The following is a 21889-nucleotide window of genomic DNA, read 5'->3' on the forward strand; positions in this document are numbered from 1 at the left end:
GTCTGGATGATGACAGTATCTATTGTATAGGCTGTTAAGAGGATTAAATAAAGAGCTTAGCACAGCAGTGATCTTAACATTTCAACATTTTAACTCCATCCTGTTAATGTTAGGAAGCCTGTTACGACCAAAAACGAGTATTATTGTGGTCATGTTTCTTTGTTCTGAATAACTATTATTAAATGGACCACACATTTTCAGTTGATGTAATATTTGAATTTAAGAAATACAGGGTATCAACATAAAAAATTGGAACATACATATGTATCCTGAGGATTCATTAACATTAGCTTTCAGATTTTCACCAAAAGTTATTTTTCGCTTTTAGTTAGGGATCCATTTCTTATTTTTCCTTATTTTTTCTCTTCCGAAGAGAAAAAAAACACCCCCTTTCCCCAAATTTCAAAACTGGAAAACCAACATTTCTTTAGGGATGCTAGCAAGTTACTTCTTCTTGCCTTGCCTATTTCTCTCTGGCACTCTACTGAGTTGCAAGCAATAAATTATTTTTTTAGAAAAAGGAAAACATCCAATCATATGTATATTTTATTCCCCTGATACCATAAATCTGGATTTTAATTCTGGATTACTTGAGTTTTTGATGACCAGAATTAATCTTGAATATCATGTATGTACAGCCTTATAGGTCAGCATGTGGCTTCTGCCCTCTCTGTTTCTACATGGCAGTGGGTAGCCACCACAGGTTGCCACAGCACAGGCTCCTGAGGTCTATAGCTCCTGTTGTTCCCCAGTCAAGTCAACAAGTCTATATCTAGTCCCTGTCTGTTATGTTCATAGCACCCTGGTAGGGTCTGTGCATAAAGAAAAGGAAATACTGAACACTGCTTGTTCTTTAAGGATCATCTCAGCTTTTACCTTACTGGGGAGAAAAAATTCACCTGCTTAAATGAATTGAGAACAATAGCAGTAATGTAAAATAGATTACTCAGTAGAATTATAACAGTATATCAAGTTGAATGTTATAAACCATAGATCCCAACTCACCCAATTTTTGAGGTCAACGTCAAAGAAAGAGGAGTTAGCTGACCTGTTCTCACAAAAGGAGGAGCCAAGAGAAGGCTGGAAGCCCCCAATTTTCCTGCCATCTTGTGACCAACCTGGTCTATTAAGTGTCACATGCCAGAGAATGAAGGAGCAGAAGACTACGGCTTCACAATTCTAGGAACTAGAGAGAAAGCTAGGTGCCTAGTGCAATGCTTCCCATTGCTCAGGGATTGGGATTAGTCCCATACACACTGTACAGTCCTGTACAACTGCCAAGTACGGTGGTCAACCATGTCCCTCAGGGCTTGCTGAGAGGTGGGATTTCAGCAGAACCAGCCCTGGAACCATCTCTACCAGCCGCTCACCCAAATGAATATAGAGAAGCCTACTAGGGAGAGAATGAGAGGTCTCCTTGTAAAGTACTGTGGTGGTCTTCCTCCTTTCACTAATGCCCTACAAGGGAATGGGGTATTTCACCTCCCACCCCAAAGCCAAGAGGGAGACTCCAGGAGAATCAGTCATCAACCTGCCAAACTGTCCACCATCCTCAAAATCAGGGACAGTGATGGATGCCATTCTGATAGTTATCAAGCCACTGGCAACTGCCAGGGTGTGGAGGAAAGATCAGGGGAGAGCTGGCTGGTACGACCTGGGGCAAGGGCATGAAGGGGCATAAAAGGGTGTGGGGCAGCAGTTAGGCCCTAAACGTGGAGGGGACAGGAACTCTCCGTAAGCAGAGAAGCAGGGAGAGGGCTCTCTCTTCCCTCGTTCTCTTGGATTAGCACCAGGAGAAACATGCAAGGAAGAGAGGGGAGAGGTATCCAAGGGGCGGAAGGCCTCCATCTTCCTCCACTCTCATGTGCCAAAAGTGTCTTGACTAGGGTAGGGTCAGGGAAGGGGAGGGAAGAGAGATGTGAATTAAATATGAGGTAGACATTTTAAAAGGAGCAGGTCTGAGTCTAGAAAGTGTTTTAAGAAAAGTGCCTAGAAAGATACGGAATTGAGCCAACATAGCCTCATGAAAAACATCACCCAGTGGAGGAGGTGGAGCAAGTCAAGCAGTAGAGTTGGAAGCAGTGACTGGGGAAAATGTTTATAATCCAATGAGGTAAGAGTCTGTGTGGTGGGGGGGCAGGCAAGGGAGAGGTCAGTTTGACCAGAGAGGTATCAAGAAGACTTCAAGGAGGCGGCGCAGCTTAAGTCCTCTATTGAAGGGTGGGTAGTTGATGAGTGGAGCTGGAGAACAGGTGAGCCATGTGGGGTGGTGAGGGGCCCAGCCTGGATGAAGTCCAGCCTCAGGGAATGTGACGAGGCTGCACACCTGGACCAGAGGTACCTCAAGCTCCCTGGTGAGAAATTGGGGCTCAGCCAGAAAGCCGACAGGTAGTCATTGCATGTCCTTTAGCACCAAGTGATGTGATAGGAAGAGTGCCTTAGGAAGATGACCGGTCTGTGAAAGACAGGAGAGGAAAAGGTGCCCTTATTCCACCCTCCGTGTGCGGGGCAGAGGGACTCAGAAGCATGACTGTGCCTTGTTACATCTGCATCTTTATCTAGCCCCATTTATTGACTACAGATGATGTAGTTGTGCACTTATGCACCCTTCTTTTCAGCATGTAAAGGGCTCACTGGGTAGAGAGGTGGGGGCTTGAAGCTCTGCAGCCTGTTGATAGTTATCCGTACTGAAGCCAAGTGTCCATGTCCTCACATGTGCAGCGATCAGCTTTGGAAACCCCAAATGTGCAGCACATATTTGATTTATGCTACTTACTTTTCTCCTGTTATCTATAATTTTACACTGCTCTATGCATTAGTCACCATGGAAACGTGATGCTATGAGAACGGGTAGAACCAGTGACGTGCTCAATGGGATGGCAGTATTAAGGTGGTTTCACGTGACAGCTGGCAGTGTGGATGTCTTTGCTGAGTAAAGTAGGTGGCAGGTATTGTGACCACATTTATGTAGACTGTCACCTCTGGTAGGAGACATGGCTATTAAACGTAAAAAGAAAATAGGGCTACATCGTCACCTTGAAGAAGACCAGTTCCAGAGGTTTTAAATACAATGTAAAATGAACTATTGAGAGTACTAGGAAGAGGGAGACTTCTAATATGCTAAAACCAATCAAATTTCCCCAACATATGTGTACAAAAAAGAACTGTGGACATGTCAAATATCTCATAATAATGAGCGTAGTTCTATGTGTATTTGAATGGCCCAAACTCTACTGTGAAGAAACGGGATTATTACTGCAAGCTCAGAGGGTGCAGGTTGACTGTTCATTTGGCCCTTTCCCCATGGTTGTGGAAATTTCTCTCAAGGAAAGAGGAATGTCGGCAGCTGCCTTTTGGGACAGAAATGGCCCCAAGCCTGGCTCCAGCCAGAATGAGCCCTGAAGCCTTCTCTCACTTTGTGAGCACTCTGTTCCCTGCAGCTGAGTCTCCTTAACCCCTCATCCCACCCAGCATCTCTGACTGGCTCTTTTTTTGCTTCATGTTTCTATTTCTTACGAAATATTGACTATCTTACCCTTCCATGGCACCAGTAGCAAACAACATTTGTTCAAATCCATACATTCAAGTGAGATTCAGTGGAAGAATTTAAATAAATTCTAATTAACAGGAGACACAGTATGACTTGGGTATGTGTCTTACTGACTCACTGACATTTGCTGGATTCAGTGTTAAGATGGACTGGAACAAATCCACGTTGTTTGGTAGGAACTTCCTTTCTCCTTATTTTATTGGCTATGGTGGGGGGCTGGATAACGGCCTTCAAAGATATCCAAGTCCTAATCCCTGGAACCTGTGAATATTACCTTATATGGCAAAAAGAACTTTCAGATGTGATTAAGTTGAAGATCTTGAGATGGGGAGATTATCCTGGATGATCCCAGTGGATCTTAAATGTAATCACAACTATCCTTACAAGAGGGCGGCAGAGAGGGATTTGACTGCAGAAGGGTCATAGATAATGCATTGTGATGACAGAAGCAATGAGTGATTTGAAGATGTTATGCCACTGGCTTTGGAGATGAAGGACAGGGCCAAGAGTCAAGGAACGAAAAAGCTATAGAAGCTGAAAAAGGTAAGGAAATAGATTCTCTCCTAGGGTCCCCAGAAAGAACCAGCCCTGTTTTCATCTGGACTTTAGCTCAGTAAAACTGATTTGGGTCTGACCTCCAGAACAGCAAGGCAATAAATTTGTGTTGTTTTAATTTAAGACACTAAGTTTGTGGTAGTTTGTTACAGCAGCGATAGGAAACTAATACAGCTACCTATCAAGCTAAACCCAGGAAAATAGAGGGGAAACATCGTCAGTGTTTTAGTGACCAGAGCGTGGAGTGACATTTTTTTTGAGCATTGGCCAGTAGAGGGAGGGGAAAGATTTAAGCTCCAAGCCCCCTTCTCCATCTAGCCTTCCTTTCCCATCTGGTCAGAAGGGAGCTCTCTCTTTTGCCTCTGTGTATACACCTCACATACGACTTACTTTCTGCCAAGCATAATTATTATCTGGTAAACGTCTTATCTGTCAATTTGACAGTAAACTCCTGGAGGGCAGAAACCCCATCTTATACTTGTCCTTGATTCATACATCCAACATTTATTGAACACCTGCTGTATAGTAGGCACAGTTCAGAGCACTGGAGGGACAGAGTGAGAGGTAGGTGTGAAAAGGCAAAAATGTAAGTAAATTTTTATAATATATTAAGTGCTATGTCAAAAATGTACAGGATGGAGTTACCACTCATTGCATTCTTACTATGCATAGACACATTGCTAAGTTCTTACATTTCTTCTAATTAAAACTCTCAAAAAAAAAAAAACTCTCAACATGTCTATGAGGTTGGTGCTTTTATCTTCATTTGACAGGCGAGTAAACTGAGGCTTAGAGAGGAAATCAGTCCAAGGTCACCCAACCTGCCTGACTCCACAGGTCAGCCTCTTAACTGTTCTGCTTTATTACTTCAACATGTCTGCCCAGCTAGAAAGCAGTGTGAGCAGGAACTTCAGGGATAAGTAACCTCCACAGCCCTGAGTCAGAATCTTGCACATCAAAGGCATGGAATGCCAAATGCCTATTGTCTAATTAAAAGCTGGTCATAGATCAGGAGGCTGTGACAAGTGCACAGATAACTCCAGCTCAAGATACAAAGAATTAATTGTCCTTCATCTTTGTGTGGCAACATTTTCTTGGGTCCCTAAAAATATCTTTAGGAATCTTGTGAGCAAGAGGCTGGAAGCTGGTACATACTTTGTTGATAAGAAAATTGAGTCATCAAACAAATTACGTGATATTCCCAGTATCAGAGAATGAGCCAAAAAGATGGCCAAAGGAAGGTGGGCTTATCTCCGTGGTGCTGAGTGCCCAGTTTTCCCTCCTGAGGCTGTGGCTGGCTAACCCTGGCAAAGGGGGAAGAGGCCACTGTCACTGCAGCTATAAGCAGAGCAGGCTGGTGACCAGGGAACACTCAGGGGCTCCAGCTTTGCCTCTGCTTGACGGTGAACATCAGCCAAGTTGCTGAGTTCTCCGGGAGCTCCCTGGCTACCACTTCCACAGCAGGGAGCACCTTGCTCACTGAGCTGTCCTGGATTCCTCATGACCTGAGGCTTTATGGATTAAAACACTGATTCCCATTCCAAGCCAGTGTCCCAGAATATAGTCAAATATCTACCCACTTCCCAGCTTATGTAAAGGCGGGGAATCCATCTTTTCACTGTTCCTTACAGAAGCCTGTATTTATTTTTTTTATCTCAACCGTAACTAGTATGGATTTTGTATCTCAGCTATAGCATAAATGAGCCCAATTTAAGGAAAGAGTCCTCGTTCCTGTTCCTGTGGGAGTGAAGCCATTTTATAAAATATATCTTCCTGTCTATATTATAATATTCCCTAAAGTTATAGGTGTGTCTTGTTACACAGGGAATTATCAATGGTAAGTGAAATTTTCTTACTTTTTAAACTGATTGAATATAAATGTGGGATCCTAATAGTTAGGACTTATACAAATTTGAACTGTGGACAAATAGTAGTAGATACCCTAACAAAGGGTTTGTATCATGGAAGAACAAGGATGTTTTAACCTACAGAAAGAATATGACACATTCCACATGTGTGAGCACACACAGACATATATGCATAAGTATTTATAGAGAGATCTACATCCTAATACTGTTACAGATTGTTTTACCCAAGGAGAAATAACTTAAATTTACATAGTACTCACATCCTTTTAAGGTCTTTTCACATCTCTTATCTCACTTTTATTCTTAAAAGATCCTGAGCAATAATTGGAACAAGTCTATTTCCCCCATTTTATTTTATTTATGTATTAATTTTTTTCTTGAGGTATAATCGACATATAACATTACAGATCTTCCTCAACTTATGATGAAGTTACGTCCTGATAAACTCATTATAAGTAAGTCAAAACTGCATTTGATGCAAGTAACCTACCCAACATCATATCTCAGCCTAGCCTACCTTAAACGTGCTCAGAACACTTACATGAGTCTACAGTAGGACAAAAATCATCTACACAAAGCCCATTTTATAATAAAGTATTGAATATCTCATGTAATTTATTGAATACTGTACTGAAAGTGAAAAACAGAATGGTTGTCTGGGTACAGAATGGTTGTAAGTGTATCCATTATTTACCCTGTGATGTGTGGCTGACTGCTGCCCAACATCCTGAGAGGGAGTATCGTACCACATATTGCTAGCCTGAGAAAAGATCAACATTCAAAATTTGAAGTACAGTTTCTACTGAATGTGTAGAAAGATTGGCGAAAAATTTTAAGTTGAATCATTGCAAATCAGGGACCGTCTGTATATAGGTTTCAGGTGTACAACATAATGATTTGATATTTGTATACTTAGGAAAATTATCACCACAGTAAGTCTATTTACCACTTATTTCCCCCATTTTATAGAAAATAAAACCAAGGTGGCTTTAGAAAACCAACATGGCCCAGTTCAACAGTGGTAAAGTTAAGCTAGCTCCTCTTCTTGGGCTGGAAGTCCAGATGCTTTTCTTAACACTTTGCAGAAAACCAACATAATGGGGATTCTGTTATAGACCTTGTTCAGTATTGGGTAAGAGCTTGGGCTAACATCTCAGTTCAAATCTTGACTCTGGCATTTACTAGCTGTACAATCTTGTACATGTCACCTAACATGTCAGAGCCTCAATTTTTTTTTCCAGTCTATAAAAGGGAAATGGTAGTACTGTGTTATTCAGAGTCCAGAAAATAGATGGCACTCTCAAAGTAACAGAGAGTTTAATGAGGGACTAGTGACAAGAGTATAGGCAGAAATAAGAGCACTCAACAAAGGATGGTAAAACATCCTGGAGAGAGCAAAGTAGCTCCCATATCTGAAGGGATGAGGAGGGGAGCAATTACCGGAAGCTGAGGAGAGTGTGGTAGCTTTAGGAGAAGACCCCAGACGGGAGCTGGGGTGACAGAGAAAGAGCTAGCTCAGGGTCCCAAAGAGACAGAGGTGGAAGAATAAATACTCAGACTTCACTCTCATCCCACTCTGGGAACCTGACAGAAGCCAGAAGGCGTGGGAACTTGATGATGACATCTATAAAGGTCAGCACCCAGGGCACAGAATAGGATAAGGAAAGATGGAAAATGGACCCAAAGGTTCAAATGGAGAATAAACTGCAGAAGAACCATGTCTTAGGGTAGTCGTGATGATTATACAACATAAGGCAGGTACCATGTTTAGCACAGGGCCTAGAACATAACAAGTTAGCAATAAAAGTTCATTGTTGAAATTATTTTTTATTATTGTTCCCATTAATATTTGGTGCTGTTTTTCAGCTTCTGGGAGATATTTCTAGAAACTTAACTGAAAGGAAACCACTTTAATCTGGAATCTAGAGTAATTATTCTGCTCAGAGGTGGGATAGGTAGGTCAGACATTAAAAATACAATTCTAGACACATCTACAGGACTAATTCATAGGATTAAAAGGGAACATTTATAGGTACATTTTAACATTGTATCTGGTGACAGTGTAATTAAGACTGTGTCAGGGTTTCCCTTGTGTCTTGCTATTTTGAAGCTTTTATAACTTGGTTATAAAGTTTTGCTCTGGTGGAAACTTGGCTTACTAAGTCTTAGCCATTAGATGAAAATTTTTACAGAGAAAAATGATCTTTTAGTTGTCTTTCACTTGAGTACTGGAATATGTGTGTGTGTGTGCTGTGGGTGTAGATATGTGTGTATATATCCATTAAGATGTGTGGTAATAGCTTTGGTGTTCTGACTTACTTCTTCCCTATCTTGATACCATTAACCCTGCTACTTATTAAGGAAATGACTCAAAATATGACTCATCTACAACCCCTCAGGAAGACAGAAGAAAGGAAGAGCAAAAGAACAAGAAAAGAAAGAAATAAAAAGAATTGCTATAGGATAGATGACTTATAATAATCTAGCAAATAATTTTCTAGTACCTGCCAGCCCACATACTTTTTACAAAGCCCATTCCCATTGGACCTGAAACACAAAACCATTACTCGGCACCCACATGCGTTCTTGCATTTGCTGTGAAGGAGAATGATGATGCAGTTAGTAAATAACATTGCAGAGCAAACAGAAGATGTTCCAGAATCTTGTTAAAGGGATATGCTAATTTCCATCCAACTGCTGAACTAAAATTTTAGACAGGTAATTAAACATTTAAGATACCTAAGGTATGTGCACCCCTGGTTATTTACAAAGCTAATCTGCATCTCCAGAACGAAAAGCCTGCCAGAGGGCAGCAACAGAGGGAGGGAAGGAGCAGGGTTGAAGCCAAGGAGACATGGCATGTGCTGGGTATATTTCTGTCTTTCCAGAATTGTACAGTCGAGTGAAAGATACTGGGGCTAGGAGGGAGAGAGGGCAGAGGCAATATCCTTTTTTTTACATATATCCACAGCTCAGCTTGTACAATTTGTAACAGTATTAAGATGTAGATTTTCTGTAACACACTTGAAAATACTGTTTTCATTTTATGTTGCATGTACTTTTAGAATCCTGGCTGTTAGGAATAAAGGACTCTGAGAGGTCACTTAGTCCAAGCATCACAAACTTAGAAGCCTACATGGGCCAGACAGGTAAAGTGAGGGCCTGGCTGGGCCTTCCCCACACCTGCAGAGGTGGGACCCAATACCTAGTCTAAAGGTACAATTACTACTCAGCTTCTCAAGAATTCTTACTGTATTGAAATATGGGCCCCATGTCGCCAGATCTTCCAGATTTTTAAGATAAGCTGGAAATCCTCTAGAATGTTAACTCTAGGAGGGCATGGATTTTTTTTGCTTGTATTGTGTATTACAGTAAATCCAGTGCTTAGAAGAGTGTGTGGCATTCAGTGAGTGCTCAATAAATATTTGTTGAATGGATGCACGTAGAAAAGCAGGCAAGCAATCAGCAAGCTGGATTTTATGTGAATTCTTTTGACTTATAATGTTGACAAATAGATTTTTATGTTGTGACTGTCTGATTAAAATGTAGAAAAGCCACACCTATGTGGACTGAACAAAACCTATCTCAGGGCTGTGTAAAATTCACAGGTTGCTACTTTGCTACCTAGGGTCTAATTCAAGTTCCCTGTGCCACAGACAAGGAACCTGAGGCCCCAAAATATTACTGCTTTGTTTAGGGGTCACACAGATGGTTAATGGCAGAGCCAGTAAACCAGTAAAACTACTTTCACCTTCTAATTCCCCATCTAGAGCCTTTTTCTCCTTCAAATCTCAATACTGCTTCAAAAACAACAACAGCAACAATGAGAGATCAAGAAATAAAGTTATATGCCTTTATAAGGGATTAAAGCATAGCTAAGAGCTTTGAAATTAAAAGATAATTGCAAAGGGGTCAATGAAGCGATTTAGAAAGATACAGGAGGGGTCCCTCTAGGGATTCCTGCCCAGCCAGCCTGGCAGCGAGAAAAGCTCTCCTATCCCACTCTTTGTCTGTCAGAACCTAAAGTCCAGGTTATGCTGCAGGAGCAAACAGCCCCCAAATCTCAGTGGCTTTAGACACAAGGTTTATTTCTCACTCCAGCTGCCTGTCTTCATGGGTCAGCTGGGGACGCTCTGCATTGTCCTTTCTCTGGGACCCATGTTAACAAGCAGCCACCTCTGGGACATTGTCCATCACTCTGGCAGACTGATAAAGAGAGTATGGCAAATGGCACGCTGGCTCTTAGAGCTTCTGCCCAGAAGTGATGCCTGACACCTCTGCTCACATGTCATCGGTCTTGTAAGTCACATGGCCACACCTAACTTAAAAAGGGCAGCAAGGAACAATTTTACCACATGCTAGGAATGCACGGGGCAGAGCCTCTGGTGAAAGACTTCGCTAACACAGCTCGAGAGCCCTGAGAAAAAGACACCACTTGAAAAGCACTTACTTATGCCTAACTTTATTTCTTGGTAAAAGGAAAACTAAATCTTCAATTTGTCAACATTTCCTATTGAATATTCTCTCTTGTGCTTTTTTTTTTTTCAAATTATTCCTAATACCCTGGTAGTCAAGTGCTTAACCAGTTGGAAGGAAACAAAAAGCTTAGAAATCTGGCTTGTTATTACTCTGGATTTCCAAATAAATATGTGTCTGCTTTGGTGAAGTCCAGTTTTAACGCCTATCAGAGACTCCCCCCACAATTTCATGAGCATTTTTAAACATGCACACGACCAGCATACTCACTCTGGCCAAGAGCAGAGCTGGGTTCACTCCAGAAAATGCAAAATGTACTCAGAGACACCGTATGCCCTTTTTACGCACTCTGAGTAACCTCCAGGCTATCAGCAGGGCTGTGCACAGAGAGGGCCAGGGAGCCACACTTTGGAAACTACAGGCTGAGTTGCTGTGTCCCAGCTGCACTGAAAAGCAGAGCTTTGGTTTGTCAACAACCAAAGATAAATAAGTCTGCTTCTAATCAAAGCTGACTATTTGTTCTCCCTGATCTAAACTGTGAGCTCTTTGGGGTAGGAAATATTCCTTAAACGAAAAACAAACAAGTAAAAGGCTTACTTATCCCTTTTTTAATGTTAAAAACTTTATAGTAACAGTTTTATTATGATTTGACTTCACATACAAAGTTAGAATGGCAATTACACTGATGATGAACTCATTAAAAATGTTTAAATATCATATTACAGATATGCACTATTGAAGTTCCAGAAGGTGTTCTCAGAATCTAACAAAATTCTAAACAAAAGATTTACTGAGTATGCGAATAAATGGATGAATGGTGCAAGCAATTGGGATATACTTAAATGCACTGAAAAGGGTCAGGAAATATAATTTTCTTCCGCCAATTATGTTTTATTTGAGGATACCTTTCTTGAGATCGAGAAAGTGGTGAGGATCCACCCAAGATTCTGGGTGTTTTTACTTTGTGTACAATCCACAGTCTTCTGCCATTTTCCTGTGGAGGACATTTGGGAGACCATGGAGAAGATCTGGAAGTGGAAAGCCAGCCAGTGGGCCTGTGTGGTGAAGAGCTAGATGTAGGAAGGCAGGGCTGAGGGGAAGCCCCAGGAAGTAGCCAGAAAAGCTCCCACTTGTCCTCACTGCTCTGGGGCTGCTCTGTAAAGACACTTCCATGAGAAATGTCCAGTGGACTTTGGGAAGCCTGGAGGAATTCTCCTCCCCCTCATCACCTCATGTCCTTATCTGCCCCTGGCTGCAGACACCTCCAGACTGGAGGGGAGCAGAATAGGGGCAGCACAGTGATTGGCCAAGCAAAGAAGCAGGTGTAGGAGCATGGTGAGGGGAACTTCTCCCAGCTCCCTTCTCTCAGCACACACCTCTCTTTTTCACCTTTTGAATTCAATCAAATATTCATTAGAGTGAATGTTTCTATACTAAGCATGATTTGGTTAAGATTTCTGAGTTCCCCCTTCTCAAGAATGACTGGAATTTGGAGAAACACAGGTACTGGAAATTTTGTAGTGTGTGAGCAGTTCATACCCAGAGAAACAATTGTAGGAGCAAACACAGAACGTTTTAATGTGCAATGTGCATTATTTTGGCTGACTGTATCTTCACACATACCTCTGAGAGAAATACTCTATTAGCCCCATTTTATTGGTGAGCAAACTGAGACAGTTGGTCAAGGCCAAAAGCTAGTGAGCCATGGCCTTTGAACACAGGCAGCCTGGCTTGAGCACTCTTAGCCACTGGATTACATTTCCTTTTCTATACCCCTTTTCCTTGGCAAATACATGTATCTCAGAACAAAGATGTATGTGGTCTATTCTGGGAACACACATACCTTTTGCACCATTTATAGGATTGTTTTTATAGCAAAATGCATTCTGAGTTCCAAACAGCCAGCTTGCAAATAAACTTTTGAGCTTCAGTCTATTTATAAGCTTGATATATTTTGAATATCATTTCCAATCTCAGGTAGGGAAAACAGCATTTGAAAGGAAACAGAAAGTCTGGTTCCAGAAAGTCAATGTCCTCTGACATATCCTAGAATTAAAAATAGGGGAGATGCATTTTACAGGCCACGTACATTCCAAAGTCAGGGGGTAAGGAGAAAACTAGGTATAATCAAAGCTACCCTTGAAAATCCTTTAGGAAGCCTCCACACTGAAGGCCAGCAGACTACCACCCAGCCTCCTTGTTCTCCAATGCTGTTGAACACCAGGTGAAGTAGTCAGCTTGTGTTTAAGGCCATGAACTTCAGAATGGCTTAAGCCCAGCGAGATGGTCACTCTGTGTCAGCCATGAGAAACAGTGTTCAGTTGAGGAAATGGCAGACTCTCTCTCCCACCTTCTGCCCACCCCAGAACAGTCCTTAGAGGAAGGAAATCACCAGCAGAACGGCTTGAATTATTTCTCCTCCTTTCATTTTTCTGATCCAGTGCCTTTTGTTAAACTCGAGTATGTTAAATGGATATTTGATGTGACTGAACTCGAAATACATACATAGTAAGCAGGACGTAAGGCCTCAGACTTACCTTAAAAGCTTCACACAAGCTCTCATTCTTACATCTTCATCCACCTCTGAAGAGCACTTTAATATTTAACAGATTCCAAGAGAATTTCCACTAGAAACACGACATTAAGGAGCAGAGGAATTACCAGACTGCTCAAAGCGCCTCTGAGGGTCCTGTCTCTCACTTACTGAGCCTGCTTTCTTAGCTCACGGCAGGCCTCAGGTCTTTTAAGTCAACATGTCTGAAGAGGCTTTATGTAGAGAGGGAGCTGCTTGGATTATGAGATATCTGCTCTCCTTTTTCTTTAAAAAAAAAGATGATGCTACACATGTGCCAAGAGGTAGCCCACATTTTAAGTGATTTTTCTGAGAGGGTGAATCTACACCAACCAGCCCCACCTTTTCTTTGGCCTCTGCTTGGTGCCTAATCAGCGGGTCCCTCAACCCTCTGGTGGACTTATCCTCCATTGTTTGACTCCTAAATCCTTCTTAATTTTTCATGATTTGAAACTCATACAGGAAATGAGTTATTTTTTCCTTCCACATTGCTGTGTGCATATAAGTGACTGGTTGCCAGAAAAATTCTTTAGGTAAGGTGGTAGATATTAAGGACCAATGACTGGAGTGTGTTGGATGTGCCTTTCAAAGCAGCATAAAACAAATGCTTCAATTGCACTGGTATTTGGGGAAGGGGTGGGAATGGCACTCACTTTCATTAAGCTTTTCCTCTAACCAATGTACACAGGTTCGTATTAATTTACATCATTACAGTAGAACTTCAAGCCAGTTAAACCTGCAAAAATATATAATAATCATTCATGTACTTGGTTCTTCATTTTGTCTATGCATTGACCACCTGCTTCCTAAAATCTATCTTTCAGCTATTAAAAAATAGTATTGGAGAAGTATTTTTTAAACAAATCCCTTGATTCTGTGTGAGATCTGTGTCATTCCGAAGGAAGAATTTGAGGTGTTTCTTTTGTGTGTTTGAGGTTAAGTTGCCGTGGTAATGGCTTATTGTGAAATACTGGGAGAAGTGCATTAGAAACATTGCATGTGGCAACTACATATTGGGTTCCTGTTATTATAGCCTGAGCAGAACTTGACTTTTCTTGGTTCCAAACAATCTTTCCATACTTTATAAAAACAGGAATTTGCATTTCTAGCCTAAGGCTGCCTTTTTCCTACCCCATGCAGCTTTTAGAACACACAAAAAAAGAAAAGGCTTTGTATTAGGTGTTACAGAGAAACAAAATTCTCATGACTTTTACAGCATTTCAAACATTTAGAGCACTTTATTTTCAATTCCTTCACTTATGCACTGTTACTACTTCTTAAAACCCAGGAACATCACATAGAACAATTGCCAAGGACTGGAACAATTTATTTTGCATTTTTTTTACTTTCACTTTCAATTCCTCAGGCTAACACATACATTTTATGAAAATGCATGAGGAATTGAGTGTGCTTTCAGTCTCTTTCCAAGTAAATGTGACTCAGACCTAGGAAGAAGTAGATACTATTATTTAATGCATTCTGAAAGTTTTAGGAGTTAAATAAAGAAAATAACTTTTCTTGATTTCCTTTGAATACTTGTTCCACTTTAAAAAAGCAAATTTTATATAGTAAGAAATGCATATTTTACTTTTTAAAATAGTAATGTTTCTGCATTAAGAAAATATAAAGTTTCGGCATAACATGAAAGTCTGTGTCACGTGTCTTTGGCTGCTTTGAAGTTTTTCTCTATATCTTTGGTTTTTAGCAGTTTGACTTATGATGTCCTTTAGGGATGGGTTTCTTTGTATTTTGCTTGGGGTTTGCTGACCTTCATGAATCTGTAAATTAATATCTTCACGAAATTAAAATTCCAATACCAACTACTAAAGTTGGTAAGCACTGAGTAGAGCCTGAATTTTACTAACAACTTTGGCCTAATTAGATTTTTTAATTGCACAAAGGCCTCGTTGCTTTGCCTGAAGGAAGATGGGATTTACTATTAGGATACTCACAATGTAATAGAACATGAATGACAAGTCTCATGGACTTCTCAGAAAATAACCATAGAACAGCCAGTTCTCCCCTGAAGGAGGTGCCAGGAAGCTCTAAAACCCTCAGAAGCAGGAGTTAGTGCATCATCCACCTATGGTGGGTGCTTCTCCCCCAGTCACACGCAGCTACTCTCTGGCTGTCTGCTCCCTTCTACACCTCTGACTTGCTTATTCATTTTTTCTTTCCTGGATTTTTTCATCTATCACATTGGATCTACTTATTTATAATGTATAACTCATAACTTTCTTTGCCATGACATTTCCATACATCTTTTTATACTACCTGTCAATAACCTCATTTTCTCATGTCTCCTAGCTAGAATTTCTGCAGGAGAGCATCAGATAGGTCCAGTTTATGACCATCTTCTCTGTTCAGGCAGAATCCTTGACACCATATGTCAGAACACTGGCAAGTATATAGAAATCTCAACTCCTGTAGGAAGGAATTCACCCATTCTAGTCCCAGCAGCTCTCAGTGTACAAGGGAGTGGGATTCTCATGATGTTGAAAATATGACTTCCTCATTGCTTCTAGAGCAAGGTCAGGAGTGGGATGTTTTCCATTAAGGGAAACTAGAGGCATGGTTGGTGTCATGATGGACATGTCTAGTTTATTCTGAATACTTATTTCCATATGTAAAATTCCAAAGTTGCCCCCAGAAAACTGCCGTGGACAACTGTGCAGGTTGGGCTTTCTAGCTGGTGGCTTTCAATGTAGACTATGATGTTTTTAACGAATTTTTCTTTGGTCTAGTTGTTCTGTCAGTTGCTGAAAGCTGAATTATTTCTCTTTTTAATTTTCAATTGTTTCATATATTTTGGAGCTCTGTTATTATAATGTATATAATTGTTATGTTTTCCTGATTAATTAACTATTTTTTCTGGACGCGCAGGCTCAGCGGCCATGGCTCACGGGCCCAGCCGCTCTGCGGCATGTGGGATCTTCCTGGACCAGGGCACAAACCCGTGTCCCCTGCATCGGCAGGCGGACTCTCAACCACTGCGCCACCAGGGAAGCCCTAACATTTTTATCATTATAAAATGTTTCACTTTATTTCTTTTTTTTTTCTTTTTGCAGTACGTGGGCCCCTCACTGTTGTGGCCTCTCCTGTTGCGGAGCACAGGCTCCTGATGCGCAGGCTCAGCGGCCATGGCTCACGGGCCCAGGCGCTCCACGGCATCTTCAGGGAAGCCCTTTTTTTTTTTAGAAGCAATATTTTTTGGATATTTTAATTTTGTTTATTTATTTATGCTGTGTCAGGTCTTCGTTGTGGTGCGCAGGCTTCTCTCTAGTTGTGGCGTGAGGGTTTTCTCTCTCTAGTTGTGGCGCACAGATTCCAGGGTGCGTGAACCCTGTAGTTTGCGTCATGCAGGCTCTCTTGTTGAGGCAGGCAAACTCAGTAGTTGTGGCGCCTGGCTTAGTTGCCCCATGGCATGTGGGATCTTAGTTCCCTGACCAGTGATCCAACCCGTGTCCCCTGCATTGGAAGGTGGATTTTTTACCACTGGACCACCAGGGAAGTCCCTCACTTTATTTCTGATAATACTCTTTGTCTTAAAGTTCATTTTATCTAATATTAATATAAATTCATATAGCCACCCCAACATTCTTCTTATTATTGTTGGCATGGTATAATTTTATCCATCGACTTACTTTCAATTTACCTTTATATAAAAAGTGCATCTCTTGGGTTTCCCTGGTGGCGCAGTGGCTGAGAGTCCACTTGCCGATGCAGGGGACACGGGTTCGTGACCCGGTCTGGGAAGATCCCACATGCCGCGGAGCGGCTGGGCCTGTGAACCATGGCCGCTGAGCCTGCACGTCCGGAACCTGTGCTCCGCAACGGGAGAGGCCACAGCAGTGAGAGGCCCGTGTACTGCAAAAAAAAAAAAAAAAAAAAAGTGCATCTCTTGAGGAGAACTTATATTTGGATCTTGATTTTTTATCCATTCTAACAACCTCTGCCTTTTAGTTGGAGTGTTTAGTGTATTAACATTTAATATAATTATTGATAATGTTGGATTTATGTTTGGATTATGTTTTCTGTTTTTCCCCTTTTTTTTTTTGATCTTTTGATCTTTTTTACTGTCTTATTATGGCATTTTAAAATTGCATTTGCAAAAAAATTGTATTTTGGTTTACCTATTATCTTTTTAGCTATACCACCTTGCATTATTTTTTTAAGTGGTTGCCCTAGGGAGTATACTATACATCCTTAACTTTTTACAGTTTATTTAGAGTTAATATTTTATTATTATTTTTTAAATTTAGTTTTGGCTGCGTTAGGTCTTCGTTGCTGTGTGCAGGTTTTCTCTAGTTGCGGTGAGTGGGGGCTACTCTTGGTTGCAGTGCACAGACTTCTCATTGTGGTGGCTTTTGTAATCGCGGAGCATGGGCTCTGGGCACGCGGGCTTTAGTAGTTTTGGCTCGTGGGCTTAGCTGCTCCGCAGAATGTGGGATCTTCCCGGATCAGGGCTCGAACCTGTGTCCCCTGCATTGGCAGGCGGATTCTTAACCACTGTGCCACCAGGGAAGCCCAGAGTTAATATTTTAACACTTATTTAGAATATTTAGAATATTTAGTATTTAGAATATAGAAACTTTGCAAACGTATAGATCCATTTATAGCTACCACATATCCTTTAGATTATGTATGTTTTAAACTCTCAAGACAATGTTATAATTTTAAATTTATAGAGTCAAATGTACTTTAAAGAAATTAAAAGAGAAAGTCATCTTTTATATTTACCCACATATTTATTATTTCCAACACTCTTCATTCCTTCCTAAAGATTTTCTGTCTGGTATTATTTTCTTTCTACTTTAAGAAACTCCTTTAGCATTTCTTATACTAAAGATCTGCTGGTGAGACTTTTTTTAGTTTTCTTTTATCTGAAAAATATTTTTATTTTGTAGCATATAGAATTCTGGGTTGAAACTTTTCCACAGTAATTTGAAGATGTTGTTCTCTTGGTTTCTGGCTTTCTTATTTTCTACTGAGAGATTAGTCGATTGGAATCATTGTTACTCTGTCGATTGTATGTCATGTGTCTTTGGTTGCATTCAAGTTTTTTTCTATATCTTTGGTTTTTAGTAGTTTGTCTATAATGTGCCTAGAGATGATTTTCTTTGTATTTATCTTTCTTAGGGTTTGATGAATATATAAATTAATGTCTTCACCATATTTAGGAAATTTTTAGTCATTACTTTTTAAAGTATATTTTGTTTCACTTACAATTACATATTTTTAGACTCTTGAATATTATCTCTCAGGTCCTTGAGGGTCTGATCATTTCTTAAAATCTTTTTTTCTCTCATTTTAATTGTGCATCTTCTATTCATCTAGCTCCAGTTATTGAGTTTAGTTTATTGAGTTTTTCCTCTGTTATCTCCATTCTAATGTTAAACCCATCTAGTATTTGTTTTCTCATACATTGTATTATATAATTCTGAGGTATGCATCTTTTAAAATTATGTAGCTTCTATTTATCGTCTGAAATAACCTTTTTTTTCATTATGAGGATATTTTACTTTCCATCCTTGAGCAGTTATAATTGCTGCTTTAAAAGTTTTGTCTGCTAATTCCATCATCTAGGTTACCTTAGGGTCATTCTCTATTTGTTGTTTTTATCTTGAGAATGGGTCATATTTTCTTGTTTCTTTGTATGTTAAATAATTTTGGATTATATTCTGGACCTTGTAAACATGTTGTAAAGACTCTGAATGCTGCTATATTTGTCCAGAGAGTTTTTGTTGTTGTTGTTATAGCAGGCAATTAACTTGATTGAATTCAAAGTGCAAACTCTGCTATTGGGCAGCTGCCTCAATCTTATTTCTGAAATTTTAGTCTCTCCTGGGCCATTTGGAGTCTACCTTGTAAACGCATGGTTCAGAGGTCAGCAGACATTTGGGCAAAATTAATACACAGAATTTATAATTCCTCCCTCGGACTCTCTGATTTCTGTGATTTCCCTTTCACTTTCCAGTGGCTGTGGTTGTCCCAAACTCTGCCCTCTGATTGTTTGAGCCAGAAATGCTGCAGGCTTTCTATCAGAGTCTTAGCTACTCCATATGGCATAGACTGAGACCTGCTATCAGGCCAGAAGTCATGAAAATGGAAGTCCATCAGGTGCCATTCCCTTCTTTCAAGTGTCTGCTTCCCTTTGTCAAGGTCTGCCATTTGATTTTATGTATGTATAAGCCAATAAATAAGCCTGGTACTATTTCATGGGTCAGAAACAAGGACACAGCAAGTATCGTGAGTATCAACATGCTGGCATTGATTTCTCTTGCCCTCAGGTCCCACAGGAATGGCTTCATGGGCCCAGATGGAGGCCTGCACACACAGTGGGTTACATTACAGGGGAGGAATACTGAGGTTGGAGAATCTACCTGTTCTACATTAAGCAGTTAACACGCCCACTGTTTGTCTCTCAGGGAGACCTTATATAATCCCTCAAGATTTCTCACTGCAAATTCAACCCTGAGTAATGGCCCAGGTATTCTGGGCCTTACCTCTTAGACATACCCAGAAAGAACATGCAAGGGCACTCAGAGTTTATGGCAGGTTGTTTCTCCCAACACTCTCCATAGTGTACCTTCTTTTGGTTGTTCTTCAGTGCCTTCAGGTAGTTGGGCTTTTTGAAATACTTTGTCCAGAGTTTTTTGTTGTTATCCTCAGGAGGATCATTCTGACAGGAGCTTGTTTGGCTACTACAGGAAGTGGAGTTGGCAGCTTCGCCATTGTAAACAACATTGCGAATAGATTGGGAAGAGCCCCACCAAGCAGTGGCCCAGAATACGTACTGCCTAGTATAGCACCCTAACCTTACAGTAAGTGGGTCTTGTTCAGACATCATAAAGCTGGTTGTGTGTGAAAAATCAGCTAGAAGACAAGGCCCTGGGGTTCACAGGCATAGGCTTTCCACCCCTCTTCTTTCACAGTGCATTGAATCAGCAAATCTGACACACGCTTGCTCATCTTGGAGTTTGGTTTAATAAACTGAGTTGCTAGATAAGAAAATGTCATACAACTAAGGTTCTCATAAATTGTACTAACAGAAAACCTCCGGGCCTGGTAAATAGGGGTTTCTGTTGACTCAAGCCAATATAAAAGAAGTGTCAGCCCCTTGAGGAAATCCCAGACCACGATGCACAGGATGAAAAGACAGGTGGATCTGCCTTATTTGCTGACGCCAGAAGATGAGGACTTGCTGTCATCATGGGACTGCTAATGGGGCAGTCCTCCCAGAGGGCAGAAACTTGGACAGGAAGATTTGCTGACCAAGAGGCTCTTTCTACTGCAAACAAGGTGAAGTAAAGAAGCTGTGCCTGTTGGGTCCATCAGTCTTACCACATTCCTTACCATCTACAAGCATGTGGACTTTACACTGCACTCCCTTCCACTGAAGCTAGAGTGACCCTTTTAAAATACAAATCATACCATTTGATTTGAGCAGTTACAAGCCTGCTCAAATCTCCAGTGACTTCCCATCACACTGAGAATAAAATCCAAAATTCTTCTCTGACTCTGCAAGATCTGGCCTCTGGCAACTTCTCCAGCCTCAACTCATCACTGTTTTCCCCATTCACCATCCTAACAGTGATATAGTCTCACCAGTCCTCAAACACTGCAAGCATGCTCCTGCTGTTTCCTCTACTTGGAATGCTAGTATCCAAGCAATTAGCATAATTCCGTTCCCCACTTCATTCAGTTCTGTGCTCACATATTACCTCGTCCTTGAGGTCTTGTCTGGATACATTATCTAAAATGGCAATTGCTATCTTTCTCTTTCCTTTTACCTCATTTATTTTTCATTATAGTATTTATGACCACCTAGAATAATGTTGTATATTTATTAAATTGTTTGTTTTTCTGCCTTCCCCACTAGAACATAATGCCCTTGAAGGCAGGATGTTGCCAATTCTGCTGCGTGATGTATTCCCAGTACCTCGAATAGTGCCTAACACAGTGGGTGCTCAATAAATATTTGTAGAACAAATGAATGACTAAAGCTTATTAGCACTAAGAGTAGAAAGAACATTTATAATATTGTAGCTCAGGCTCCATGCTCTGAAAAGCAGATAAGAAACAACTGACAAGAATGCTGGCCCATGAACCTCTCTGTGTCTAAGTTAGGTGTCATTCTTTTCGAAGTTTTCTCACCTACTTAAGCATATTAAAAAATCTGCTAAAGGCAAATGTAAGAGCAATAATAAAATAGCGTGTTTCTATGGTAGGGATTTAGCCCACTCACATATTCAAGATGTGAAGGACAGTGAAAGGGTTTTATGTTAATATCAAGCATTATTATTTCCTTCTAAGCAGAATACTTACAATTCACCTAAATTGGCCCTAAGCATTCAGGAATGCACATAGTGAAGCCATATGATCCAAATGCCTTGCCTTTGAATAGCTATGACTAATTTAGAACATGGATTGAAAAGCATTTTCTACTCAATAATTATTTTCTAAAAAGATGATTCTCTCATAATGAGATAGTTCAGGATGCACTGATTCCTACATGCTAACATTGGCCTTATACCTTGAGAAATATCATTTTCAAGCAAGATTTAACAGGGTAGATTCACCATTAATTTATTAAATATATATTATATACATACATGTATATATATGTGTGTACATGCATACATATAAATACACAGGTGTGTGTATATATTTATATAGTGTATACTATGTGTCAGATACTGTGTTACTGATACAGATGTAGTACTATGGGCTGGATCTTGGGATTACATAGGTAAATCATGGCCATCAAGCAAGCGTTCAGTCTAGTATGAGAATTGGAAATGTAACAAATAATTGAATATCTGGGCTACATGCAATTTTTTTTTTTTTTTTTTTTTCCGGTACATG

At 40.5% G+C, this 21889-nt stretch overlaps 1 protein-coding gene across 6 annotated transcripts in view; it reads left to right on the plus strand.

Moving 5' to 3' along the window:
- KCNAB1 (potassium voltage-gated channel subfamily A regulatory beta subunit 1) overlaps window positions 1-21889 on the plus strand; it is a 508411-nt gene that overhangs the window by 263313 nt on the left and 223209 nt on the right. The window contains exon 1 of one of the 6 annotated variants that reach the window (XM_079921209.1): window positions 2672-4942. The exons of the other annotated variants lie outside the window; for them this stretch is intronic. The gene's annotated coding sequence lies outside the window, so the exon portion shown is untranslated. Of the gene's footprint in view, window positions 1-2671; window positions 4943-21889 lie in introns of those variants that run through there. 6 annotated transcript variants of the gene reach the window in all.

This window comes from Stenella coeruleoalba (assembly GCF_951394435.1).
Source record: "Stenella coeruleoalba genome assembly, chromosome: 5".
In the NCBI taxonomy this organism is placed as follows: Eukaryota; Metazoa; Chordata; class Mammalia; order Artiodactyla; family Delphinidae; genus Stenella; species Stenella coeruleoalba.